Below are 27,895 nucleotides of genomic sequence, written 5' to 3' on the forward strand. Positions count from 1 at the left end.
TCTCCCTGGAAAATTCCACCCAACATCTGTGCAGCAGCTGGATTTCCCAAGTCTATTATCTCATTTCACTGATCTGAATGAATTTGCTCTCAGAACAGCTGCAGATCTGTATATATCACTCATGGCTTGATTCACTATGTTTTACCTGAATGAAATATTAATTAGCTACTGTCTTTTCTCCTCCCACCACTAAATGCTAATTAATTGTAATTCACGATGGGAAAAAGAAGTGGCACATGAATAGTTACTTTGGCCCAAAACATAAAACCATTCTAAAAATCCAAACCAACCCTAGTCAATTCAGAGTTTGAAACACTGCTGGGGAATAAGCTCAACTTCAGCCTCATTCTTTTCACTACAGGAGCCTTAAATACATTTTTTTTCTACAGATTCATCCAGAGATGCATCACTAATATACTGGCTAAGCGTGGGGTCTCTAACTCATCTTGGACAGTTTCTTAATACAAGAAAGGTCCCACAAGAGAAAGTACAGCTACAGTGTTTGGCATGAAGTAAAGACACCAGGCAGACTCTGGAACCTTATGTTTGCAGGTTTTGATCCAGAGTCACTAAAAACAGCTTTCCCACAACTGCAACTCAGAGGTCATAAATACTTCTGCCACGAAAAACTTAAGCTTCCCACTGAAATGGACATATGTGCTGACAAGTTCTCAGCAAAAAGGACGTTTTATGTGAAGATTTAGAAGTATGAAGAACACACTTAAGATATGTATTTCCAAAGGGTAATTTATGAGGTAGATGCACTCCTTAGAGTGTATTCATCTTGCAGGCTTAATGGCCACAACTAGTTTTAGACTGAAATATCACATACTTTTTCTCTTTTTGTCTTTTTTTTTTTTTTTTTTTTTTTTTTTTTTTTTTTTTTTTTTTTTTTTTTTTTTTTTTTTTTTTTTTTTCCAACTGACTGCTGTTTACAACACACTCTGCAAACAAACTGGGCTGCTCAGCTCTGCATTTTCTAACGGCGGCAGCCTTTCTTCTTTCCTCCTATAACAAAAAATGCTTTGAAGTCCTATGCTGTTAGTTACAAGTATCCTGATATTTCCCCAGCAAGGATGTAATAGGAGCCAAAACAAGCCTCCAGGTGCCAATATTGCACCTGACAAATTAGGCACACGACTGGAAAAGGATGGGCCCATCCTTCTGCTTAATGTTCATTTCCTCTCATTTCCACGTTAACAGGAAGTAGTTGGAATGGAAAAAAGACTTTCCTTAAAGACCCGAACTATCAAAGCCTGGGCTGTTTCTCCTTGCAAACAAAAAACTTGGAAGCCAGCTACGTCCTATGATTTGGAGCTCATTTACAGTGACTTATTTAACCCCTACTGACGGCACGATGAACAGGATGTTATGATTTATTTAACACCTAAAGCGGGTGTGAGAACAAGGTGGATGGTGCCCTTAGATGTAGTCTTTTCATAATTTATTGCTCCAAGTACTTAATTTTTCCTCAGGGAAGCCTTTGATAGCCGGCTGCTGCAGTGTGGTTAAGTGTGTGCATTAAGCTGTAAAGCAAAAATATTAATAATAGTAAAAATAATAACCGTAACCAAAGTTACTATTTTGCATAACAAGAACTTGCACGCATTGCTCAGCTGAAGCTCTGAAGTGATATCCCCACACCGACTGAATTGGCTTGAGGATATTTAATGGAGCAGCACAAAGAGTGTTGAATTTACCTTCTGAGGACTTGAGCTGCACAAACACAAAGCAACTCACTCTTGCAAAACGCCACACGCTCCTGGAAGGCCACTGGAGAACCCTAACAAAGTTAGCTAAAAAAAAAATGAAATGACTAACATCTCCTACGCTGGTACCACAGGGGACTCTGACCAAGAACAGTCACAGAAAATGTTATGTTTGACTGGCTTTAAAGTTGAACTGCTGCTTAATAATGTTGTAGCATCCCTCAGAGGGTTTATCTTAAAGCACCTTCTTTTGAATGGTCCATAATCTTTATCTGGAGTACAGAACCATGCTTTAGAAACCATTATCATGTCAAAGTTACTCAATGAAATAATGTATAGATCTCCTGCTCTCTGGAGATCAGTGTTCAGCTCTGCTTCATGTCATTACATTGAAGGGCCCTTGGTGACTTCAGCAAGCATGATCTGTAGGAACACTTGCACCTGTGGATAAAGGACTTCAACTTTGAATGTTAAATATCTATTTCAGGGGGTTTTTTTCCCTCTTGAGCATGCATGCGTGTGAGTAAGTTGTATTTTGTTATAGACAGGCAGGTAATTCATTTCACTTTTAGGAGATGAAGTAACGATTTTAGCAAATTACATTTGTCTCTTTAATCTCATATTTCCATGCACACTGAGTTAAATGTTGTAAAACTATCAATTCTGTCAAAACCTAACAGAAAGAAAACAAGAAACCCTGCAATCTTAATGTCCAAACTGACTGGTGATTAACAGGAATTAAATGTGCAGGAATTCCAAATCTTTTCTGATCGGAGATGTCTAGATGACTTTTGTTTTTCCATAATTGTATGAGGTTCCTACATAGTATTTAAGAATCAATTATATTGCAATTGATGTAATTAACTCTAATAATCCAGTAAAAGTCAGTAGGAGGGCTATTCAAGTCAATAGAAAAGAGACTATATTATGAAGGTGTTATTAACCTATACAGATTTTTACTAGACATTTCCTTTTCTTACATAATAAATATACAGTGATGAGGAAGGCTGTCATTATAATTTAATGGGAACAATGGTTCATCACTTCCTTTCCTGAACAAGCCTTAACTAATTCTACATACAGTGTATAAGTAAAATGAAGTTAAATGAATCTCATAAATTAGCTATTAATCATCCATCAATCATCTGTTGCTCCATGATTAAAATCTGTGTTGCATTCAGAGCTGGGAAAGGTATTTGGGGTGGCAGGAGCTGCATGTACATCTTCCAATTAATTTATTCATGCGCTTCCATTTTGCATTGCCAAGGGTACTTACTGCAGCCAGTCCTGAAGTCAGAGAAAGTCTCCTGAGGAAAGTTCCAGCCCTTCCCAGAATAAAGTAAAACTCTCATTTCCATATTTATAGGCATCACTCTGGCTTTAAGCATTGTTGCATATGAGAACCTCATTCACGCTTCTCAATTCAGTCAGACAACTCTTTTTGGGGAAAGAAAGCGACACTACGAAGTCAGGGAAAGTGAGGCAGTGGTCTGCTATATGCCTTTCAAAGTGATGAAGAGAATTCCTCTGCCCAAGATCCTAATCTCCTGTCTTATGCTCCAAGTCTTTTGCGCTGCCCAACGAGGCAAAAGTGAGTTCTGCCTGAATATGGCTATTAAAATCCAGCTTTTTAGGAATTTCTGTCTTCACCTTCATCAAGCTGAGAATAAGCCTTATTACATATGGAAGATGCATTGATCTCATTAACAGAACTGCTTGTCTTGGCAGTAGACAAAGATCAGTTGTCTGTGCTACTGTTATTCAATATATTAGTTGCCTTCTGAGAGACTGGCTACAGGTGATCCTCTTATCTTGCCTCTTGGCAGCCTCAGTCTGGGAAGCTCTTCATGGCACTGTGCATCTCTCTCACAAAAACTACACTGACCATGGACCATTGCAGGCAGCTCCAAAGCACAGCCAAGTACACAGGGACTTGGGGATACACAGAGACCACTTTCCTACATAGAGCTGAGCTGATAAAAAGAGGCCTAGGAGAAGGCAAGGGCAGTGTTTTAGTTATTCTGGGGTAATTTAAAATCAGAAAAAGTACTGAATTACCTGGATCCTCTGCACAGTGTCACTGAATGTTTACAAAGAATGAGACAGAGGAGTGGAGTTTTGTTTGTCTGCTGTCAAAATACTTTTTCAAAGATCTTGGGAAGAGGGGACAACTTTTTAAAGCTCTTCTCATGCAGACCCCCTTCCATCTTTGCTCACATGTTATCACAGCTTTGGGTAAGACGTACACGTACTCAACTAAAGAAAGAGGGAGCTGTGATGTTGCAATAAATACACACAGAGGAGTCCAGTAATGCTTTGTAACTACAGTGCTGATTTTTTTTTTAAATCACAGCAGTAGGGCAAGTGCTCTACAGAGATCAATAGTTGCACCAGAGCTGACCTATGTTGCACAGAATGAATGAGCTTTGACTACAGGAACACGATAGGCAACCCTGCTGACTCCTGCTGAATAAACTATTGTAAAGCTGGCAAACAGCATCCTTCCAGGGCTCTTGGACTTGTGGCTTCATCGAGTCTGGGACTCCTCAGTGTTTATTCTCTATAACAGCATCATCTTTCCCATACGGCTAACACAGAAGACATGTCGATGTTCACATTTCAAGCTCCACTTGCAGTGTACTTGATTTGGTGGTGTGTTTGACAAAGCCTTTGCTTTAATTCAGGAGCCAGTTCTGTGATAACAAGGACATAGATTGGAAAACCAGTGCTCCATGAGGCATTAAACCTCTTTTTTTCTTGTTGTGGGCCAAAGCAAAATGCAGACGGGGTGTCATACAGCCCCACATACCAATATTAGTTCACCACAGCAGGTGTATTTGACCACAAAAGCCATTCGTTGAAAAATGAGATCTTTTCCTTTTGGGGGAATTGTAATGCCTAACTTCCAGGCATGGGAAGCACAGTTGTGATAGGTGTAAGCAGAATGACAGGTCCTGTGCCGCAGACATCACCCAGGGGGCTGAGCTGGGCTGCCCTACACCTTGCCACACTACCTGAGAAGCACAGGGCTGATTTTTAGGTGTCTTTGGAACTGCAGTGCCACGCAAACGAGCTGTGCCAAAAATGAGATAGACGATGAGAACTGTTAAAGATACAGCAATTCAGCAGTCAAAACTTCCTTTATTAAATCCCCAAACACCACTCAGTTATGTAATAATCTCAGTTCTTTCATGCTCCACGACGTTGCCTTAAATTGTCTGTGAGCAGCTCCGTCAGCCGCAGATAGTCCCAGCTCACAGTGGCCTGGGACTGTTCCCACCACTGCCGCTCTGCCTCGCTGCAATTGCATTTCACACACAAAAGATGACAATAATCTATCAAAAACCCACAAACAAAACAAAAAAAACCCCACCCTCCCCCTCAGTTTGAATTGTCATCGTGCAAGAAAAGATTCCAGTGTTTCAGCTTCCATGGAAAAGTCAATACTGTCTTATCTTTATTTTATTACTTAAAAAAAAAAAAAATCTTGCGATGACAGTATTAGGTAGCACTGTGAAAAACAACTAAATATAGCAGTGGATCATAGTGGGTGTGAATGGAAAACAAAGGAGTCAGGAGCCGAGCTCCTGCTGCTGTTACGTCACTATAACACCCCATAATTATGTTATTATGTACACTGCCCACTTCAACTATATCTGGACACCATTTACCATGATAAAAAATCTGATTACTAACGTGACATATAATCTTGGTTTCTTTGATGAGCGTTAACTTCTGTCTTCCATATTCTTTTTCAAACAGACAGGATATTTGGTTTTGCCTCCCTTCTACAGGGAGTTTGGAAGAGTGAACATTCAGGAAAAATTAAAAAAAAGGTGATTTAAAATCTCATTGTTGGACTCATTTTATCTTGGTATAAAAAACATATCAAGCCACTTCTAAGGCATTGCTGTGCATAAATTCTCAGAAATTCTCCTCACAACACCCAACTTTATAATATACAATTAGCTCCACGCAGAAATCCATCTGGATTTAGGGCATGCTGAGCTACAGAACTGCTACAATCTTTTATGCTGAGCACCAAAGCTTTCAAACTTAAATGCCCTTGTGTATGAGGGGCAGGTGGTGCATGGCACAGGCGGGCGGCTCGGTGCCACATGGATCCCGTGGGCTATGTGCTGGAAGAGGATGTCCGTGTGTCCACAAGGATGTCCAGTGGGGTGGCCAGTGCTGCTTCCCAGCACTGGGCACGATCCCTCAGGTGCTCCTCATGCCCTCTTTCATTGCCTGTGCCCCAAAAAAGCATACTGCCAAATTCTTACAACAGGACCGGTGTGTGGGACAAAATATGGTGTTTTAAAGGCCTTGGGAACTCTTTTTCCTTTTTTAGTATCTAGCAAAGTGAGAGGGGGAAAAAGCAAAACTGGTGGAAAAAAAAACTCCAAAAAACAGTTCCTTTCAGATGAAAGAATTCTTTTTTTCCTTTAGCTAAATGAGTATTGAAAAACATATATCTTATTACGTCTTCAGCCCCTGAGGTTATCCTATCTGGTTTGTTTCACAGTTCAGCAGGAAAAATCCTCAAGATATTTCTAAGATACTGTTAAATGTCTGACTTTCATCTACAATAGAGCAAATCTGTACTGCCCAACAGCTTGTTCTCAGAATTCCACCTTAAAACAGTTTTAGTACCACCAGACCAGAAGGGTTTGATGCCAAGAGCTGTTCTGTCCTATTGAAAGCAGAGAAATGGCTTCCTCTGCAATATGTACAAAGAGCAAGGAAATTACTCAATTAATGTGAAACCAAAATGGCATCTGCCATCTGGAGATGCACACAAAAGCCACGGGCAGTCAAACACTTCTTAAGACTTTGGCATGTAAAATTAAACATATTTAAGACTTAAAAGGACATGTGAACTCCGAGCTTGCAAGGATTTCATGTTTCTCACAGCAAAATAAAATACACAATAGAGTATTTCCAATGTAATGTCCCAGAAATATCAAGGCTAACCACCTACAAAATTTGCCTGTGACATCAAGGCTACCATTTCTATATTGCTGGGAATGGGAGTGGGCTTGTTCATTTAAATATGCATTTTTAAACAATGGACAGAATATGCTTTCCCTAAACTTAGAACCACACCTAAAGTATGGTCTTTTCCTGAGACCTGTGTAAAAGTCTTGTTTCTTCTTGTGTGTGACACTGTGCAAACCCTGTTTTCATTTTTCATTGCGAAAACAGAGTGATGCTGACTAGTCAAGTTTAGTGCAGATTCAAAATGTATACAAAGGGCTCCCTTTTCTCCAAGCATTTTCAAGTATTCTCTTCTTGAATAAAATGAAGAAAGTTCAGCTCCAGTGTCTGCTCCCTTTTGTGTATTTAAAAACCCATACTGGTTTAAAAAAACCATGACATATGGCATCTAAGTGGTCACTGCCATAAATTATTCAACTTCTGCTCACTCCACAAACGTAAATCTAACAAAACACAAAATCTGAGGCCTCTGTGGCAAACTCATGGTTGCATGTCCCTGGCAGTGTCTTCAGCACACATTTGGCCACACAGATCTGGTCACTGCATCCAAAATTTTCACCCTGACACCCAGTGTGATATACAAATTCACCTGTTTTTTACTCTACCTGCATCCTTCATTCTGACACTCCCCAGGATCACCTGAGCAGAGCCTCCTGATATTTTAGGGTACAGCCTTTTCCCCCTACCTGATAGGCTCACACAGCACTGGTTCCACAAGCCCTGTTTTCTTCAGCATTTTGCTGAAGAAGAGAGAGTGACAAAAAGGAGGAGAAGGGAGAAATCAATTCCTATCCCACTTAAGGCTATGTGGTTCAGCAGCAGTTTCCCATGCAGTGTTGCTCTGGATGAACAGGATGTCCGAATAAGCCTGCTACATGTGTCTTGCAAAAGCAACCTTAATTTAGGCATCTCAAACTTCACTGTTTTTTCCCTAATTTTCTTTCAGTGATATTTTTTTTTTTTAAGGCACCAAAGTGAACATTTCAGAATACACCAGAAACTTGGTTCACAGCCAAAGACACCAACCCTGCAAGTACTATACTCATTGAGTTGTGATAAGGTAGCCATGCATACAATGGGATTATACACGAGCATGCATTCAGATGTTTAGGGAAAGGGCAACAAGAGTAAGCTTAGCAGACCTGAAGTATTATGAGGAAGTATCAGGTGAAAAAAATTCTTAAACAGTGACCCCTGTAGCTACTTTGCCAGTTTCTGGTTTTTTTTTATATTGGCAATGATTTGTTGTCTAAGGAGTAGTTTTAACTGCTTAATTTTTAAATCAAAAACACTCTTAGAGAATAACATGGGAAAAAAATAAGTAAAGCATAAGATAAAAAAGTTATCATTCCATAGTAATATTTAAATGGCCCATATATTTTATACCACATTCTCATAGCAAAAAAAAAAAAAAAAAAAAAAAAAAAAAAAAAGTACCTCAAACTGATCAAATTGTACACTCAGCCAGAAGAGGGCTGAGAATGCACTAAAGCAACATCTAATTTTATTCACCAGTTTGTTGATTTGTCCTTGCATTTTTGAGAGTGTGTGTGTGAGAGAGGACAAACCGAGACAGAGAGGGAAGAAAATGACTCATGCCTGACAATGTTACCATGAAAGATGGCATAGCTGTGGGCTTCCCTGGGGGAATTGTAATACCACAGCAAAAATCCAGCTAGCCTGCAATTACGGTGCCGGCAGCGAGTCCCTCCAGCACGAGCCATAATGTCTGGCTACAGCTGGTGGAGCACTCTGGCTGTGTTCCCCCACCAGGAGCATCCTGGGCTCTGGTGACCAGGTGGCTGCTGTGGGGCAAAGCTGCCTGGGACAGCCCCACACCTCTAGGCAGGCAGAGATCTTCCAAAAACTCCTTCCCACAGAGGGATTGGAAAAAAGAGTGCTTTAAAGGCCAGCTCCCCTTTAGCACACGCGGGCACATTTGGTATATTTCCCCCAGCCATTCCCTCCCACGGCAGAATCCATCCTGCAAAAAGAACCCTCAGTGCCCCTGAGTGAAGGACTCTGTGTTAAAAATAAAAACACAGTCCTCAGCAAAAGCGAGCAGGGTTCCCGGGAGAGGAGCGTGAACCCATGCCAGTGACAGACTGGAGTGCAACATGACGGAGATGCTGCTGTACCGGACAGTTGAGGGATGAGCCGGGGTTTCCAGGCATGTCACAGGGATGACATCCCGCGGCTCCAGGCCGGGCCTCTGACCTGCTGCCGGCCAATCCTTGGAGTGTCACTTACATGACTCCAAAGTAATCTTCTGGCCCACCCTTCAGGAAAAAGAATAAGATGTCATGATCAGCTAATAGGAAGTGACAGAAAAGATAAAATGGATGGGGAGTGGAGGGAAGTTTCGGATTGAAAAAGGCATTATTCTTTCCTCCAATGCCAACCCTGCTAACAATAGGACTGAGTTAATTAACGGGCTATTTGAGCACTTTCATCCATTTTGCATATAGCAATAATTTTTCTACAGATACATATAACACAATTAACCTATAGCTTTTCAAACAATCAGACATGGCATCCTTTCAAACTGGTGGGGAAAACATTGCACTTTTACAGAAAAAGGGGATTTAATTAGGGAAAAAGATTGAGAAGAGTCTTTGTTCCTCTACTCTTCCAGCCATTGCCTTCCATCTGCATGGAACTTATTACCAGACATCTGAGCATCTTCCATAAAAAAAAACAACAAGCAACACACAAAAACCAACCCCCAAGTTTCTGGCTTTCCTCCCTCTTTAGAGTAGAAAATCCTATCTGTCAGGCTTAGTTCACTTGCAATTAAGAATCTGCTTCACTCCCTAACGAAATGTTAGTGGCGTCGCTTGACAAAGTCCCATTGAGCTCAGAGAGTGAGGTTTAGGGCTGGAAAACGCTTGTAAAGTTATCTCCCCAAGTGCTGCTCCAACGGCACCTCTGAGTGGGGGGGGGCTGAGCACTACCCCCTGCAACCACCCGGCTGCACACGCACAAAGCCCCCGGTACTCAGTCAAACCCCAAACTTCAACAAAAACCTAATCCAGAAGTGCCAGCTTTATTAAGATCATAGCCCCGCCGTGATGTTAATCAGTTTGGGGGGGGAAGAAGCGTCTCTGGCGGGTACAAAGCCGAGGACGGGGGGCTGCAATCTCTGCGTGGCTGCCGTAGGAATGACAAAATAACAGCGCGAGCCGCTGCCTTCGCCGCGGAGCCGAGCGCGAACGGCGGGCTCAGAAAGGCTCCCTTTATGCTGCGAAGAAGCCGCAGCTTAACCAAGCCACAATATGTTTTGAAGCTTTTGCCAAAAAGTACAAAAACCTGTAGCCGTGTAGCTAGGCATTCGACAACAGGCACGGTTTCTTTCTGCTCGACATTTTTCCTGATTTATTTGTTTGTAAAGGTAGAGATAAGTGTAGTAACACATCTGTTCCTTAATACCATAGGCAAAGAAAATCACTAGTCACTATCTACAACAGTTTACAATCTCTGTGAGACAGCTGCAAGTATATGTTTATTTTTTTACTCTAAATATCTCAAATGGAGCCTGATCCCGAAATCCTTCTTCCTCCCGTGATGCTCGTCTGCAATAATAATACTAATGAAAGCGACTGCTGATGTAAGGGAAAGAAAAGAAGGTGAGGCTCAGATTCCCTACCCAATGCTCATAATGGTTATTTTCACTAAAAGTAAGAAAGTAGACTTGGATGTGCCATATCACAGAACAGCCTTTCCTGACCCTATCTACAATTGTTTAACAGTTATCTATGGAAAATGCAGACTTAAAAAACTCTTAGGAATAATTATTAATTCATAGCCAAAATAACATACATCAGCCTTGATTAGTTCCATGAAAAAGCAGCCTTAAATTGGTAGTTTAAAAAACAGGAAAATTAGCGGTATGATTAAGAAATGAATGGCTAATAAAAGAATTTTGCTAAAACAGATTAAGGTTCAGATCAAGGTCACAAAAGAACTGATTGAGGAACAACTGTCCATTTTTGCTGGGACTCAGTAACTGTTTAGCGATGTTGTTTCCCTCTGAATCACAGCCTTGTAATGAGAAATTACACTGTTGGGTTAACGAAGACTTTGCTTGTCACGTTAGTTTCCCCAAAATTTATTTAAAACACGGTGCTTGAAGAAAAAGAAAAATTCCTTGTGTGCAAGTAGACAGAAAGCAATACAAGAGTAAGCTAAGTAACCTCTAGTGAAATGCAAGGTGAATTTGTGCCATAGTTCCAGTTTCACGTTTGTTGTAAATTCTCTTCAGAAAAAAAAAAAAAAAAAAAAAAAAAAAAAAAAAAAAAAGCAAGTGGCCCGAGCCCTGTTTGTCTTCTTGTTTCTTCCAAAAGAAACAACTTCTGTTCACAGCACCACAGCCCCCCCACCCCATTAGCAGAGTCTGTGCAGGGAAGTGCTTGCACAGGGGTCGGAGATTTGCCTTTTCTGGCCAGCTCACCACTTCTTGGCTATAAGCAACCTCCAGGAGGGTCTGTCTTGGATCCTTAGGTATGGGTCTCAAATTCAGTGGTGCCAAGGAAAAGATTTACAGGGAGACTTCAGCCAGGCAAAGCCCATCTTCCTGTGTGCAGCACAGCGGTCCTGTGCTGTGCACGGGATAGTGCCTAGAAGATATGGGCACACCTAACCTCAAGAATTTCAGACCAGGACTAACCTTTTGCATGCAATTCCCTTCTGAAAACAACCCTATTCACTTGTCATCCCATTTGCAACAAGCTGGGGGGATTGCTGACAGTGCCAAAGAGCCGACGTGTGACTATGCCTCACATTTCACAGAGTCCTGATGGTAAGAGAAAGTGGGAGACACCACGAGCATTCCAGGGATGCTCCTCCACCTTGTGCTCCTAGTCCCAGTGCTACCAAGATGCATGGCAGCAGGGCAGCCAGCTGCCCTCCAGGGCAGGTTCCTTTGCAGTGTGCAATTCCACACACATGCGTGGATCCAGGCTCTGCAGGGGGAACCAGCTGGGCAGCAAGGAGAATTTAAGAATCAATGAAACTGTTCAGCAACATCCTCTGCTTCATGGGTGGGTGCAACGCTCCAGTGAAATAAATCCTCATGTCTATAAAATGGCAGTTTCAGGGGGTTGGGATTGGGGCTTTTAGAGGGCTCTTTGGGGCTTCTTTCACTCCTGGGCTGGTACTTGCACAAGAGGAGCTGGCATGTCTAGCCCATGTCAGGAGGTGTCACAGCTCTCCTGAGCGTGGGGTTGCTGCTTGGTGGCACAAGCTATTGTTGTCGTTGTCACTATCATCAGGCCCTGATCGGGTCAGCAAGCCAACGTGAGAGCTGTTGTATAACCCTGCAATAAAAAGACAGTCCTTGTCCCAGAACACACTTGGGCTGGTTTTCTGACAAGCTGTAACAGGTTCTGCAGCGGCACCTTTTCTGTTGCTAAATAAAGAACTTCTGTCTTGCAAAGCCTAAACCCATTGCTGAAAGATTGAAAGGAAAATGAACTAATAGGACAAAGGGGCTGTGTACAGGGTTTTTTAAACGTTTGTTTGTTTTGATCTTAGTCGCAAGTAATTCACATGGAGTGAAGCGCATTGACGTGTAGAAGAAAATAAGTACTCAATTTTAGAAAGCACAGTTTCTTCAGACCAACCTGAATGCAAAAAATCAGAATCATCCAGATAAGATTACTGTGCCAGAAATCACATTTTTATTAGTACATAAAACACATGTCACTTGACAATGAGTATCTGCAGCATAGAGTGAAATAACCCTCCAGCAGCGAAGTCAATATTTAAATCAATATCTCTGGTAAGGAAAATATCTTACCCATTGATATAGATTGGATTTTTTTTTTCCTTATGAACCTCTCAGGAGGTAAACAGCATATCTCTGTTGTAAAAGCAGCTAAACAGTATTGCCAAACAGGTCTAATCTTTCCTAGAATTCAATAGCATGGTCCTCTGAAATTATTAATGTTGTTATAAATGCCATTTGACCTTTATGCCAGGGATGTATTTCCTTTTCATAAAAAGGCACCTACATTATTTTGGGCCTACTGCACTGCATGTAAACACAGTAACTTCAGTGGGAGCTTAGGGCACTGTGGGATGATTTTTTACATTATGTATGTACCTAATGATTCAGCTACTCAAGGCTAAAATCCATAAAAGATGTTAGTGCCTTTACGTTAATTGCTGCAACAACCTCCATCCACTCTGGCAAAGCTGTGCAGCATTTCAGAAAGGCTCACAGATTGCTGGGACCACAAACAGGCTCAGAGCATCATCACCTGGGCAAAAGGACTCACTCCCAGGCCCTCCTCCCCGGGCCTGTGCTGTGCTTTGCATTGCAGAACCATTAGAGACGGCAAAATATTCAGTCCTAGAAGCAGTGTGTTGTTCCCTCACAGTTTCCTGTTTTAATCACCTTTTTCACAAAGTCAGTTTACTTGTTTCTTCTCCTTTAGTCCCTTTCTGGCCACTGGAAACAAACAAACAAAACAAACAGCAAAGGAGGGGTAGGAATGATCCCATCCCAGAGCCTGGCGGCAACACACTTTTTTAGAGAGAAGAGAGCCCGTGACTTTGCACATCTTTGGAACGAGGCAGGTGTTAAACGTCGATTCCCACCTCCAGGGGAGACATCCTGACTCGGGGCCTTCCCCAGGAAAGATGGGAACTGACTCCACCATGAGGACGCCTGGCAAAGGCAGCAGGGCTGGGCGCGGTTCTGTCGGAGCCCGCGGGTGCGGGGACAGCCCGTGCCGCCCCCCGAACGAGTCCTGGCTGTCCCTGGGTCCCTGCCCACTGCGGGCAGCCTCTGGCAGGGACGGAAACAGCAGCGTGGAGCCTGGGGAGCTCGTCCGCCGAGCTGGATGATCCACAGTGAGTTTTTGGATATGGACACCTGTGCTCTGCTTTAAGCTCCCAAAACCATTGGCTTGTCCAGACCTTACAAAACCACCCAGGCACCTGGGTCGTATTAAAACTAACCTATAGCACTTGTAAATGTTTAGAAAGGCTATTAGATGACTCTCTGCCCCTGAAAAAGTTGTCCTTCAATGCCTTGCCAGACTGAGTCTTAGAGGTGACAGATTGGATGCATTCTTCAGATAACGCGAATAACTATTGGAAAGGATTCTTTAGAAGGTTCCTAAAAGCTGCTGCTATATAATATAAAAGTCAAATTAATTCAGATCACAAAAAAAAAAAAAAAACTCTTTCCCCCAGGTTATAATCCCTCTACAAAAATATCTTCCTCTTTCTTAAAAACCTCGACCAATCAATAGAACGTAAGTCCCTAAAACTAAATTACATTTCCAGCTTGATTATTCAACAGCTAGGGTAGAGTTTTAAACCATCAAATGTGCTTCCTTTTCTCCTGCTTGATGATTTTAAACTTCTTAAGACTTTTAATGCAAGTACCAGGACAGGGCAGCACAAAGAATGTTTTAAATGTGCTCTTAAAATCTCCACATGGAGGTTGCTGAAAGAGTTCAGATTTTTGAACCTCGGTAGGGTGGTGCTGGCTAAGAGCTGTCCCTCTCTGGCAGCTCTTCCATCCAATATGATTGATAGAAAGAAAGCTACATTAGTTTTTTATGAGATTAGTTTTGTATGAGACAACAGAGTGCATCCCCTAAGGTCTTCACTCAAAAAGAACACCTGGAAAGCTTCCCAAATTTTGTTTTTAAACTTTTGTCCAGCATTGCTTTGGCCCCCGCTGCAGGTAAGGCATGCTTTGGTCAAAGAGAAGGAAAGCTATTCAGTGAGGTAAGGAGTGACTGATTTAACCAAACCCATACTGAGAATAAACCCTATCAGAGGAACGAATCAGAGCTGAAGCTAAAACCAGCCTCCACCTCACAGCCTTTCCTGTAATACAGTATGAATCAGAACTTGCATCTGCCAGAGTTTGCACTGGAGTTCTCCACAGGCTCGGCTATTACACCTCCTGGAGGTGCAACTGCGTGTGACACCAGGAGAATTTGATGCTGGATGAGAGCAAAGGGTTTTCTGACTCAGGAGAGGCAGATCCTGCCTCGGCAGGGTTGATGTGACAAATGATCACTGCTCCCAGAGTCTGCCGTTTGCTGTGAATTAAGAACCAAGAGAATTCCCATGCCGGCAGTGTGGATCCAGCAGTGTGCACAACATGGGGCTGGAGACCAGCTGATGGGAACTGGGACAGCTCTGCTGGCTCTGAAGGACATCTGACATTCACTTTTAATTTCTGACTGGGGAATTAAGAGGACGAGTGGGATGATATACCCATGGCACTACTGCTTCAGAGAGGGATGAAAGGGAACTGGATGAAAATGCCTTCTATCAGAGAAACACCAATAGTACCTCTATTGCCACAGAAGGATTATTCCAGGAATCTGAGAGAGAAGCATATACATGGTGCTTTGCAATATTTCTGGAAATGCATGGCATTTGTCATGGCAAGTCTTGATGGAGCCAGGTACCCAGGGCCACATGAGGCTGGAAGCAAAAAGAAGTTACAGCCTGATGGCAGCTGCTTGTATGAGAATTTCCTCATGGGATGAAGAGGTTGGAAGGGTTTTCCCTTTCAACCTTCACACCAACCCAGTGGAAAGAGCAGGTGGGGTAAGACAAGGTCCTGTGTGAGAAAGGAATACATCACAGTGGTTTACACTGGAAGCAGCCTACATAAGTCTGACCATCCTTTCTAAGGGACCTGCAGTGTACTGGGAGGGCTCCACATCATTTCTGTAAATTCAGAACTCATTTACATCACGGGTGCTCCTTAAAGGCTGACAGCCAGAAACCCTGATGGATCAGTGATAGCTCTCTGATTTACCACTGACTTGCAATGTTGAGCCTGGGAGGGGGACAAACAGTTAATCTTAAAAGCAACCTGGCAGGAATGGGGTTTGGGAACCGATTCACCAAATTTACACAGTGGTGTTTAAACTGAGCTGGACATTAGCTGATACTCAGTGGGCAAACTTAATGGCCAACATCACTCCATCAGCCTTTTCCCATGAAAAACCTGCACCCTAGGTGCTACCAAGTGCTAATTTGTTAAGAAAGCCTTAATTGAGTGACAGTTAATTATTGACAGATTTGAACTACTTATCTCTCTCAATCAAAACCTGGCTCTGGACCAGGCAGCAAGCAATTTACAGCCACAAAGGTAAATCTGGCCACGTGCAAGCTTATGCTGAAGCCTTATGGTTCTCCCTCCCCCACCCTAAATTTCACCTAAAATTTCTCTCTGAAGGAGCCGATGATCTCCTGGTGATCACCAGCCCACGTCAAGGTGGTTACCCTGCTTAACCCCACTTGGCACAGAGTGGGAATTACCAAAGGGACATCCATCTGGAGCTGCCTCAGATAAGAGGGTGTCCAGTGTTAATAAACAGGCTTCCTCTACACCTCAGCAGGGCCTTCCTTTTCTAAACAGCCTTCCTTTATGTTGTAAAATGTTTTTTTCCATTTACTCAACAATCATGCCTTTGCCGGTGGGGGAGGGCCAAGGGAAAGAGTGAAGGGTGGGAGGAGAGAGAGAAAGAAGAGAAAGAGAAGAGAAGAGAAGAGGAAGAGAAGAGAAGAGAAGAGAAGAGAAGAGAAGAGAAGAGAAGAGAAGAGAGAAGAGAAGAGAAGAGAAGAGAAGAGAAGAGAAGAGAAGAGTTCAGCATCTGTTTATAAATCACTGAGACATCTGCTTTGAAATGAAATTTCTAATGCTAACATTTCACCCAGATTAGCTATTTTTCTTAACATCTTAACACAAACAGTTGAAGTAAGAAAAAAGAGACGCAGAAAAAGAGAGAAGGGAAGGGAAGGGAAGAGAAAAAGGAAAGGAAAGGAAAAGAAAAGGAAAAGAAAAGGAAAAGAAAAGGAAAAGAAAAGAAAAGAAAAGAAAAGAAATAAAAAGAAAAGAAAAGAAAGGAAAAGAAAAAGAAAAGAAAAGAAAAGAAAAGAAAAGAAAAAGAAAAAGAAAAAGAAAAATACTTTTAAAAGAAAAAAAAAAGGAGAAAAAGTACAAAAGAAAGAATGAAAGAGTGAAAGAAGGAGGAAGATGGAAAGAAATTTAATATATCACAGAAGCAGTAGTAGTAACCACAGCAGTATCACAGCCATTCACTGCAATATGTCTAAACATTCATAAATGTTTTATGCATCCTAAAATGCCATGTACAAGGGATATGGCATCCCACTGAGGTTAATGAATGAATGAGTTGCCCTTGAAGGTTAATTTGCACAAACAAAAGGTCAAGGGACATCTTCAAAACAAAATATTGATTAAAGCAAGTTAAATGTTTTGACTTGAAGGAGACATGAAGGATTAAAAAGCAAAATAAAGCAGTATGGATAAGAAAGGAACAGGAAAGAAAAAAAACATCACCCCCAGACACAAAGGAAATGGTAGAAAACATATCTGAATCAGCTAGTCATCTGCTAACAAGCTGTAAAGATTTCCAATGACAAGTTGTCACATTAGTTTAGTGAAACTGAAGCAGCACTTATCCCTTTTCCTGTGCTTAATCTCTCAGCGAGCTGCACAGAAACATGCTACCATGTTTAATAGGATTAGTTTAGTTCACTTTCTCCTCTCTGGAGGTTGTGACGTTTTTTTGTTGTGTTGTGTTTTGTTGTTTTTTTTAATTATTTTATTTTTTAACAATTCTATTTCCTTCAGTACCGGGTTCTAAAATTAAATTTCACTCTGCTAAATCACTTAGGTTGTATTCATTCTCCAGGTTAAAGTCATGTTCTTCCAAAGGTTTCCCTTTTGAAATGAGGAGCCAGGCAAAGGAAAGCAAGGAAAGGCTCTAAATCAGCAATTACACACATCAGGCACATGGTTCTCTTTCTCACACAGATTGAGGATGCTTTGTTGATATCAGTACAGTTATTTTTAATTCACATCAGCAGAAGAGCAGAATCAGGCCTTTGTGGTTGTGAGGTGTTCTTTTTATGCCCAAGAACACTTGGACTTTTCCCACCCCTGAAAAAAAAAGAAAAAAAAAAAGACAGAAAAGAAATAAGAAAATAAAAAAAGGAAAACCTGATATGTATTCGTAGCCCTATTCCCTCATTTAGTTGGAACAGACACAGCAAGGAAAATGATCAAAGAAAAGGCAGTTTCAACAATATACCCCTGTCACTTCCAATTTTGTTGTCAGACTCCAAAGGGGCAGAGGAATCACCCGTGGTCATGGGGACACAGCAAAAGTTTTCCCAAGTTTCTTGCATCTGGGTTTTTGGTTGTGTTTTTTTTTTTTTTTTTCCCTTAAAGAAAAAAAAATAGATTGCAAGCAGGGAAAGCCATCAGCTTGCAAAAAAACTTTTCTCTTCAGAGGCACCAAAATTTGGAGGATTTTTTTTTACACAGAACTGACAACCCTCCTATATGGAGGACGAGTAGTATTTTGACCTGAAGTCTGTGACACACGCCAAGCATTAAGCACAGCAGAAGAGAACACACAAATCTGAGCACACCCAGGCTTTGCATCCAAACTTTGTGAACACTGTTTACTTTTCATTCGGATCCAAAACATCCACAACTTAGAAAATAACCTAGAAATGGCCAAGAAGAGGACTAGTAGCCTAATATTTACTGATATTTACTAACCTTATAGCCTAATAATTACTAGGAAAAAGACCCAGGACTTCTACAGGTGTTTGCAGACAGACTGGAATGTATGACAGCTTGCTAGCAGCGACCGCAGTGTCAGGTGTTCAGGGGGCTGGGGGCAGCAAGTTATAGAAACAGGCACTCAACTACACACACCAGCCAGAGGCTGCCCTGCCACTGCCCAAGCCACCAGGCCCCAGAGAAGGCACCAGGGATGCCTTTGCTTGCTACAAATCCTGAACATGAGCTGCTGGCACGGACCCCTTCTGAGGAATTAAATTCTTGAGGGGAAAAAAGCTTTTCCTCCAACTTTAAAATTTGGGTGGTGGGTGGAGGATTACTTTTAATGCTGAGCTTTGAATCATCAGCTTGCATTCCTTAAGAGGCTGGCTGCCTATCCTCCAGGATTAAGAGGGTCTGGAGCACTCAGTGCCCGAGATGGCAGGGGAGTGGGGAGCGTGAATTTCATCCCAGTTGCGTTTACGGGTGTGGCAGATCGTAGGGCCCGTGTGTTTAGATTTGGAAAAGTTACCAGACACAGGGCTGGAGGAAGGTAACGTGCAAGCAGCTAGGGACAGGAGGTAGCAGGGCCGGAGGATAGGTGGAAGCCTGCGCACAAGCCTGGGGCCAGTCTGGCAGCCGCTGCTCTGCCATGTGACCCTGGGTACATCGCTTCACTCCCAGAGCCTCAGTTTCTCTTTTGAGTAGATTAACAGTGGTTGAAGTTAAGGTGTGCCCCGGTGGTGAGAAGTACAGTGTCAGAGGCAGCTGTTTACTTATTTATTTGCATTTGCACGGTCCGGCTTCTTCTCTACAAGTATCTCGGTGTCCTTTAAAAGAACAACAACAACAAAAAAAAACAACCAAACAAACAAACAAAAAAGAAAAAAAAAAAAAAAAAAAAAAAAAAAAAAAGGAAAGCGTCCAAGCGAGACATTCCCCCGCCAAATTTAGCCTATCTCCCCCTGCGTCCAGACACACTTCTGCACCCTTGTCTCCCAGCCCCTGCCGCACTTACACCTACACCGAGAGGCTGAGCGTGTCACCCCGGCCAGCCGAGCCGAAAGAGCACACGGGGACCCGGCCCGGGCCGGCCGTGCCGCCTCTCCGCGCCCGGGGAGCGCAGCGCAGCCCCGGCCGCTCCCCGGCGGCGGAGGGCCCGGTGCCCCTGTTCCCAAAGGTGTCGCGTTAAGTAATTCTCGCAAAGCCGTCCCGGCACTTTCGCGGGCCTGGAGGGCGCCACGGGCACCGGGCCCCGATGCGGGGCCGCCCAGCGCTCGGACTGCGGGAGCAAAGCGACGGCAGCGCGGCGTCCCGGGCTGCGCCCCGTTGCAGCGGGGATTGGCGGTCACTCAGCGCGAGGGCTCGGAAAGCGGCACGGCACGGCAGGGCTTTTGCGAGGGTCCCCGAGGAGGAGCGGCTCTCGGTGCCGAGGGCCGGGGAGCAGCGCGCTCCGAGCGGCCGGCCCCCCGCCCGCTGCCTTGCGGGCCCCGACGGGCCGGGCGCCGCCGCCGCCAAAGGTTTCGCCTCGCACGGGCACAGGACTCTAGGGCGAGTGCTGCCGGCCGCGTTTCCTCGCGATCCCGACACCGGCAGGGACATACAATTTTTTTAACTCCGAGAAGCTCCCTTGCGACAGCTCCGGCAGTCGCTTCAGCCGGTCCCGAGCGATTTCTTAGTGCTCGGTTGCGGGTGGCGTGTCGCGTTACTCACACACCCGCGTTAGTGACCCCGCTCCCCTCCGCGGAGGCAGCGCGGAGCCGCCCCCCGGCCCGAGGCGGCGGCCAGAGAGGAGCCGGCGCGGGGCACACGCGTCTCGCCCCGGCGGGCAGGGCAGGGCTGGCCCCGGAGGGCGGGTTGGCTGCCCGGGCCGGCTCCCAAACTTTTGGAACGGAGGGCAGCCCTCTCAGCACAGCCTGCTGCCCGCACCCAGGCGCGGGGCTCGGCGCCGCGGCTCCCCTCCAGTGAGACGGATCCTCACAGTGGAAGCGGGACTAGCGGAGCAGCCGCCCGCCTCAGCGGCGGCACTAGCAGCAGGGCGAACGGGGAACGAGGTGCGGCCCGGCCCCTCGCCGCTGGCACAGAGTGGCTGCGCAAGTTTTGCTGCGCCTGCCCTGGCTGCCCTCGCCCCATTGGGGCTCTCCCCACCGCTCGGGACTCCCTTTCCCGCAGCCCCGAGGGGCGGGCGCGGGCGGACGGGCCCGGCGAGGCAGCGCCGTCCTTACCTGTCGCCGAGCGCCCTGCAGCGCTCCGCTGCCGCCCGGCCCTCCGCGGGACGTTATTCCCTCTCCCTGGTGTATCCCCCGCTGTCCGCAATGCCTGAGGCTGTTTCCCCTGGTTCAGCCTCGCCTCCTCGCCGGCAGCAGCCGGGCAAAACTCCACCGCAGCCGGGGCAGGGGCGCGGGTGCTCACTCCCCGTCCCGCGCCGCGGAAAGCCGCGGTCAGGCGGGACAGAGCGCGCCCGACAGGTTTCGGTCCGGATCGCAGCCCAGACCTGCCGAGATCCATTTTTGTGGGTTTTTTTAATCTCCCAATTTTTTACCCCCTCAAGCTTCCCACCGGAGCCGGCCGGGAGCGGGATGGGATAGGGTTAAGTTGACCTAAACTCGGGTCGTGCCGCACAGGGGGTCGGGGCCGCCAGCACCGAAGACCCGTGTCACAGTACCACCGGTTGTTCCACGAGCTGCAACCTGATGCTCGATTTCGTGTTTATTTCCTGCCTCCCACGTGGAAAGTGCCCGCGCGGCTCCTGCTGACAGCCCCGCGACGCGCGGCGGAGCCGCTGCCGCTGAGCGGCGGCGAGGGACGGCGCGCCGAGGGCAGGGCGGCCGCGGGCCCGTTTGTCCCAAAGTTTGTGACCCGCGCGGGGCGGCAGCGCCCGCAGACGCGGCTTTGCTCCGCCGCCCGATTGCTTTACGCGTGAAAGAGGCGCACCCTGGGGCCCCGACACTCCTCTGCGGAAGCCTTCTCGCGTGGAAAACTTTACCGCATGGGGCACCGCAGAGCAGCCCCCGCCCATGCGGGGGTGACTCTCCTGAAGTTTGTCACCCACCCCTCTCCACGCGGGGCGGCACTTGTCCGCCCCTTGTCGGTGCGCGGCAGAGGCGAGCGGGGCGCCCCGTCGGGCCGCTTCTGCCGGCGCTCCCGGCCCGCGTCCGTCCGTCTGTCCGTCCGCCCGTCCATCCCCGCCGCAGGTGCGCGGCCGCCGCCACCTTCCCGCGGGGGCGGGGCGGGGCGACCCTAACCCCCCCGCGCTCCCCTCTCCTCTCTCCCCGCTCCTGCCAAGTTCTCCCCGTCCCCCCCGTCCGTCCCAAGGAGCCTCCCGATTGGGCGCCGGGCCGGGCCCACGTCACTCCGAGTGTGACGTCTAGTCTTCCTGTTTCCTTCAGCTGTGTCTTAAAGTAAATCTTGTGGCGGTGCGGAGCGCTGCTCGGCTCGGCCAGCCCAGCCCAGCCCAGCCCAGCCCTGCCCCGCGCCGCTCCCGCCGCCCCCGCTCCGCTCCGCGCCCGCCGCTCCGCTCCGCTCGGCTCCGCTCGGCGCCCGCAGCCCCGCGGCCGCTGCCCGCCCGCGCTCCCGCCCGCGCTCGCCCTCCCTCGCGCGATTATCATATTCATCAGCGGCGGGGCTGCCGGCTGCGCGCGCGTGTCCGCGTGTGCGTGTGCGGGGCGCGTGTGGTGTGTGTGCATGTGCGTGTGCGTGTCGCCCTTTCTCTCCTTCCACCGCCAAAAAAAAAAAGCGAGGCTCGGTTTCGTCGCCTTTGCACCGAGTAAGTACTACCCGCTCCCCCTCCGCGCCCCCTCCGTCCCTCCCCGCTTTCTCGGCCTTTTCAGGTCTTTCGGGTTTTTATAATTTTTTTTAATTTTTTTTTTTTTTTTTTTACGCCTAAATTCGCACTTGCTTGGGCTGCTCTAAATGGTCCGGGGGGAGGGGGGCGGTGATGAAATCCCCAGCAAAATATTGATCACCGTTATCAAACCTGTGCTTCTTTTTCCAGGGGGCAAAATTGCAGTGACTTTATTAGCTGAGTAGTTTTAATTCCCCGGTAGATAAAGCGGTAAGGATTTGTGAGCGGTAAGGAGCCCGATGGAGCGCTCACCGTAGCCTGCCCAGGGCTGAAGAGTAAGTGACCTGCTCGTTGTTAGGTGATCCTCCCCCCCTTTCCCCTTCTCTCTCTCGCTGCCACCTTTTGTGGACCGTTCTTTATTTTATTCCGTGGGTTGGAGGGCAGTTTTGCGGGGACGGAAAACGGCAGCGAGTATTTGGCTTCTTGTTGTTCTGAGCTTCTTTCTTCCCCCGTCCCCGCCGAAGTTCCCCATCCCAGCTTTAAACTCCTGCTCCGCTCGTCCGAGCCTTCTCTTTGTCCTGTTTATTATAGCTGCCTTGCTTTTTGTCTCTTCCAATTTGCCTGTCATTTGCATGTCGCTACTTCTCCTTTTTAACCCAAGCCGGGAAGGACAGGGACTTTTCATTCTTACTCTTCTTACCCTTGCGATTACTTTTTCATTTCCGAGCGTGGGACGAGCTGCGAATCGTGGAAATGTATAGAAAATGGGATTTGAGTGGTAGGTAGCGAGCACATGAGAAGAGATCAAATGCAAGTCGCGGGATAAGAGCCTTGATCTGGGAAAAGATTAGGATTATTGGTACTTTCTGTTTGTTTGGTTGTTGTTTGTTGATTTTTTTTTTTCCTCCGGGGGGGATTTAATTCTTTCTTAGCCGTTGATGGAGATCTTTCTTGGCTTTTTCGATTTTCTGTTTAGCGGCTGAGTGACCCGGCTCACTTTGCCATGTGTTCGCACGGAGTTAAAGCGCAGGAGGGAGCGATGTTGGGGGGCGTGGGGCCTGCGCGGAGGGGGCGCGCAGGGCAGCGCTGGGGGGGGCGCGCCGAGATCGCGGGGCCCGGCAGGAGCGGGCGGCGGGACCGGCTCCCGGGGCTCGGCTCCCCGGCACCGGGCACTCCGCGGGGGCGGAGCGGGGCCGCCCCGGGGGCCGCGGCTCTCTGCAGAGAGAGAGAAAGTTGCGCGGACCCCCGGCGGTGGCAGCGCGGCGTTTGGTGGGGCAGGGCAGGGCCGCGGCGCCGGGGCAGGTGCGCGCCGGGCGGAGCGGGACGCGGGGGGGTCCCGGCCGCCGCCGCCTCCCTGTGCCGGGAGAGCCGGGGCGGCGGGGTCAGCAGCGGGAAGCGGCGCGGGATCGGTGTCCTCGGGCCGTGCGGGGGGCGCGGGAGGCGCGGCCGAGGCGGGATGGAGCTTCCCGAGGGGCCGGCGTCGCGTCCGTGTGGTTGTGCCCCGGCCGCGGAGGAGCAGGTACGCGGGATATTAAGTTAATGTCTTTGAAAAAGTAGGAGATTTCAGTTAAGGCTCACAAGGGACACAGCTGCAGACTAGAGGTGCCCTTGAATGTCGGGCAAAAGTTGCCAGGACGAGCTTCGGAAAGCCGCTAGTTTCCCACAGGTCCCGAGCGCTCAGGCGGACCCCGTGGTGTTTCTGGCTGTATGGCGAGTGTCACCCCAAACCCATCATCCGGGTCTGGGCACGGGTGGGGAGCACGTGGAACACATCCACGCGTCTGTGGCCGTAGCTTGGTGGCAGAAGGTGCTGTGTTGTTGAGCGCAGGGCACAGAAACATGTTTGTGTCACCGTGAGGTGTAAAAACTCAGATTATTTGTCACTTCCATCGCCTGTAGAGGTTTGGCAATATGCAGGATGAATTATACGGAGGCAGTTTCCTTAGCTGTAGATTTGCATGTGGTACACATCCTTTATGTCTTCTTCTCGCAGTTTTTTGCTGAATTGCCATCAATCACATAAAGTTTACGACCACTGCAGCTCATTTTGCATTTATTTTATCTGCTTTTTTTGTCCAGAGCTTACCTTTAGCAGCGATATCACATACTGTGAAATGTTTATTAATACTCAAGGGTAGACAGAGTATCAACATTTCAGGAGTTGAACTGTGATAAAAAGTACAATGTATATACTTTTCACTAACAGCTCCCTATTAAATTATTCTGTAAAGTATCGTGCATTCGCTGAATGGCACTCTCGGTATATACAGTTAACTTCCCTGCCAGTTGAACTCTGAGGCCTCTCAGTTTATATAACTTATCTCTTTTATGATTGCTTGATAAATTGAAATGTTTGTAAGAATGGACACATTTTCAAATTGAAGTTTAATCTGATTCAGGGCAGAATTGTAAATATTGCAATTTGTAGTCTCTGAATAGTGATTTATTCAGACTCAAAGTGCAGCCTAACTACTGAATTAAGTAATTTAAGAATTGTCATTTAATGACATCGCATAGCATGGAAAGATAGTATATTGGAAAACTTGGGCTGAATTCGTAGTAGGAATCTTGAGAACCTTTCGGTATTGTCTCTGCACAGAGGCCATGTGAGTTATTTTTTTCATGATCAATGAAATAACAAGGACCAAACTGTCTCCAGAGGAGGAAAATAGTTTCAGTTTTCCACTTTGAGCAGCTTGATTTCTTTTTCTCATTCAAAAGATCTGTTTCCTCGGGCACGGCTACATGATGGAGGGCCCTGCATCTCCCCAATTTAAAGGCCCGAACTAATGAGATGCCGAATCCCTCCTGTTACTGAGCTCTGTTGTTGATGGGAATTGCGGATGTTTGGCATTCATAGGAATTGCTGAATACCTTACTCTATTGGGCCCTGGGTATCACCAGGTTCATAAAACAAGGGTTGCTTCTTTCTTTAAGGCTAAAGAGCAAGCAGCATAATTTTGAAGTAAATCAGGCACTGATTTTTGCTGCTGCTTCTTCTTCTCGAGAAATCCTAGTAAAGTAGTTTTTTTGCTGCCCAAGTAGTTCTTCATCCTTTCTGCTTTCTTTCAAATTCCTTGATAGACATCTTGGTAAGGGATTTTGGTAATCTTTTCTCCCAAGAAAACTTGTCTTATAACTGTCCAGAAAGGTAGTACTTTCTCCCAAGGAAACTTGTGTCAGAGCTGTACAAAAAGGTAGCACTTTCTCATTAGTGGCTGATGTGATTTTAGCAGTGAACAGATATGGTGAACAGATGTCATCTGTTCTTCGAATTTTAGCTGTGGTTTTGTGCATGAAATGCTGTTGACTGGAATAATTTTCATCCTGTGCTTCCTGGCTGATTCTGGCAAAGCCATACCCTGTGTAGTGCTTTAGAGTGAAAGATCTAAATATTTCTATTAGCAGAAGCATGTTAAATTTCTTGCGTGGTATTGGCATAATGGGCTGACATGAAGCAGGCAGACACTGGACCAACGAAAGTAGTCGGCTTTTGAAAAGATGGGAACGATTTCAGCTGTATAAACTGATATCTTCTTGAATTCATCCAGGCATATCCATCAAGTTTAGCACTTTTTCTGCTGTGTACTTAATGGCTGTTTACATTAGGCTAGGGTTCTTCAAAAGGGCTGATGAGGGTGAGTTTGAATTTACATCTCCTTTGCATCCTGTAGGTGTTTCAATTAATCTAGGAGAAAATGATCAGCGTCTTTCTAGATCAAGATGAGTTAACAAAATTGATTACAAAAATTGATTTGTTCATCATGAGTATGGTTAAATACCTGACATCATGCTCATTTGGACAGACCATTGTAGCCAAAGGTTTGGTAATAGTAACTCTTGGAGACTTAGAAATTAATCTGTTTCCATTTTAAATGTCAATGCATATCAAATGAATATAAAATGAACCCATGTCTGTAGCTGCTGTGCTCTTAAGAGGTTATTCATAGCTACATTGTAATCATATCTCCTTAAACAAAAGATTTGAAAGTAAATTTGTAAATAAAATACTACTGTGATGTTTATGGATGGACATAGAAAGTGCTGAGGCCCTTGGTATGATTTTGAATTTCGTCGGCATGGAAAAGGTTTGGTTTCTGAGGAAGCCACATTGTATGAGTTGAGGCTTGAGATGTGACCGGCAAATTTAATGTAAACTACACTTGGCATGCGAGGGGTGTCAAAAGCGATGCATAAACCAAATTTAACCTTCACAAATTGAAAACTCTGTAATTTGGAAAGAAATGGTGCTTCTGGAGATTTCTGCGTAGATCTTGACAACGAAAGCCTATCTCGCCAGCTCTGTTTTTCTGGAGAGCTGTACAGAGACTTTATATGTATAAAATGTAGTTCTGAGACAATTTGCAGCCCAAGTACTGGTGACTGTGTAAAGGACACGCACTTCCTAATTATTTCTCCCCCTCCCCAAGATTTCCTTATTTATTCTGTTCTAATCTAATCAGTCTTGGGTTCTGCCTGTCGTGGCTGGGATTTTGCATCCCGCTCTACGTGCCATTCCACTCTCCTTGAGGTGCAAATTGGTTTTGGTCCTCTGAGAATGAAATATTAACTGGCCATTCAATACCCATTCTGTTTTGTCGGGCTAAAGTAGAACTATTTCTCATATTTAAGCCGAAAGGCACGTAAGCCTTAAAGCTGGCAGCCTGTAGGCTCAGGATAACACCAGGGCAAATGGGAGATGTTGCTTAATACCCAGGTTAAGTGTACGATAACTCTGATGCTTTCAGCTTCCATCGAGGGAAGGAGGGGACATCACTCCGGAGCACCTCCTGCCACATGTTTGCAGTGGCAGAAATGGGCTGTGGAGCAGCGGCTGGTCAGGGGCTTGGGGAGGGAAATGGACACTGGGGAGGAAGGATGCATGGCAATGACCTTCCAACCTGGCGCAGGACAGCCTATTTCCTGAGCTGCTGACTCAAGGGTACAGCAAGCCCTCCCCATGCGTGTCCTTGGTTGGGATTGGGCAAGAGGGAGGGAAACAGTGGTCAGGCACCTCGAATTTTCTGGGAAACGTGTAAAACTTGTAACCTGACATGCGGCTTTTGGTGTGAGTCTGGGAACGTATTGCTGGCTCTCAATCAAACATAGCTTAACTACAGAAAAGGAAGGAAAAGCGTGAAGGTTTTCAGTGTTGGTGGGTTTTGTTTATGGTTTGGTTTGTTTTCCTACTGGCAAGTACTATCTTTATGGTGGATATCTTCAGAATATCTTAGGTGAAATAGGCAGGAGCTCTTTCAGTTGTCTTTCAATTAGTTTAGATCACTTTCAAATGAACACCACTGGACTGAAAGATCAAACTTGGCCCAGTTTTTTTCTGTGCCAGTGTCACCTTCATAAAAGCCCTGGTGGTCGTCACCCCTTTCCACCCCCTGAGGACTTGGCCCGTTCTTTACAAAAGCAACCCTTCTGATATTCCTCAGGTTTTGTTATTCTTTTTGGCGATGGTCTAATTGTATGGCCTGATTCTGCCCCCTGAAAAACTCCATTTGCATCAGCTGGGAGAAAGCAGGAGACAGTCTTTTACATGCTGCCAAGCAGGGCCTGACCTTACCCCTCACACATAACAGGATTTTGATATCTCTGGACTCCAGGGGTGCTGCTTGCAGGGTGGGATGCTCCTTGGTGTGTAGGTGGCAGAATTGGGCCCCTGCAACAGAAATCCTTGTCATTTTACTATTATCATCATGAGGTAGCCAAACTTAACTCGCTTAATGTACTTTTTGATAAGAAAAGATGTCTGAAGACAGTGACCTGATAGCAGTTTAAGGCTTTGGATTTTGCATCTGAATTCATGATTTTTTTTTT

The 27,895-nt window shown here is 46.0% G+C and overlaps 1 protein-coding gene and 1 long non-coding RNA gene across 4 annotated transcripts in view; one reads left to right on the forward strand and one right to left on the reverse strand.

Moving 5' to 3' along the window:
• Positions 1-832: 832 nt before the first annotated feature.
• LOC136359509 (uncharacterized) overlaps positions 833-27,895 on the reverse strand; it is a 515,416-nt gene continuing 488,353 nt past the window's right edge. The window contains exon 2 of the long non-coding RNA XR_010743291.1: positions 833-921. This is a non-coding gene — a long non-coding RNA (uncharacterized lncRNA). The remainder of the gene's footprint in view (positions 922-27,895) is intronic.
• Positions 21,886-27,895, forward strand: part of PROX1 (prospero homeobox 1) — a 49,880-nt gene continuing 43,870 nt past the window's right edge. The window contains exons 1-2 of one of the 3 annotated variants that reach the window (XM_066316178.1): positions 21,886-22,051; positions 22,280-22,404. The gene's annotated coding sequence lies outside the window, so the exon portion shown is untranslated. The remainder of the gene's footprint in view (positions 22,052-22,279; positions 22,405-27,895) is intronic. The other 2 variants (XM_066316180.1, XM_066316179.1) reach the window with 2 other exon arrangements.

The sequence above is a fragment of the Sylvia atricapilla genome, chromosome 3 (genome assembly GCF_009819655.1).
Source record: "Sylvia atricapilla isolate bSylAtr1 chromosome 3, bSylAtr1.pri, whole genome shotgun sequence".
In the NCBI taxonomy this organism is placed as follows: Eukaryota; Metazoa; Chordata; class Aves; order Passeriformes; family Sylviidae; genus Sylvia; species Sylvia atricapilla.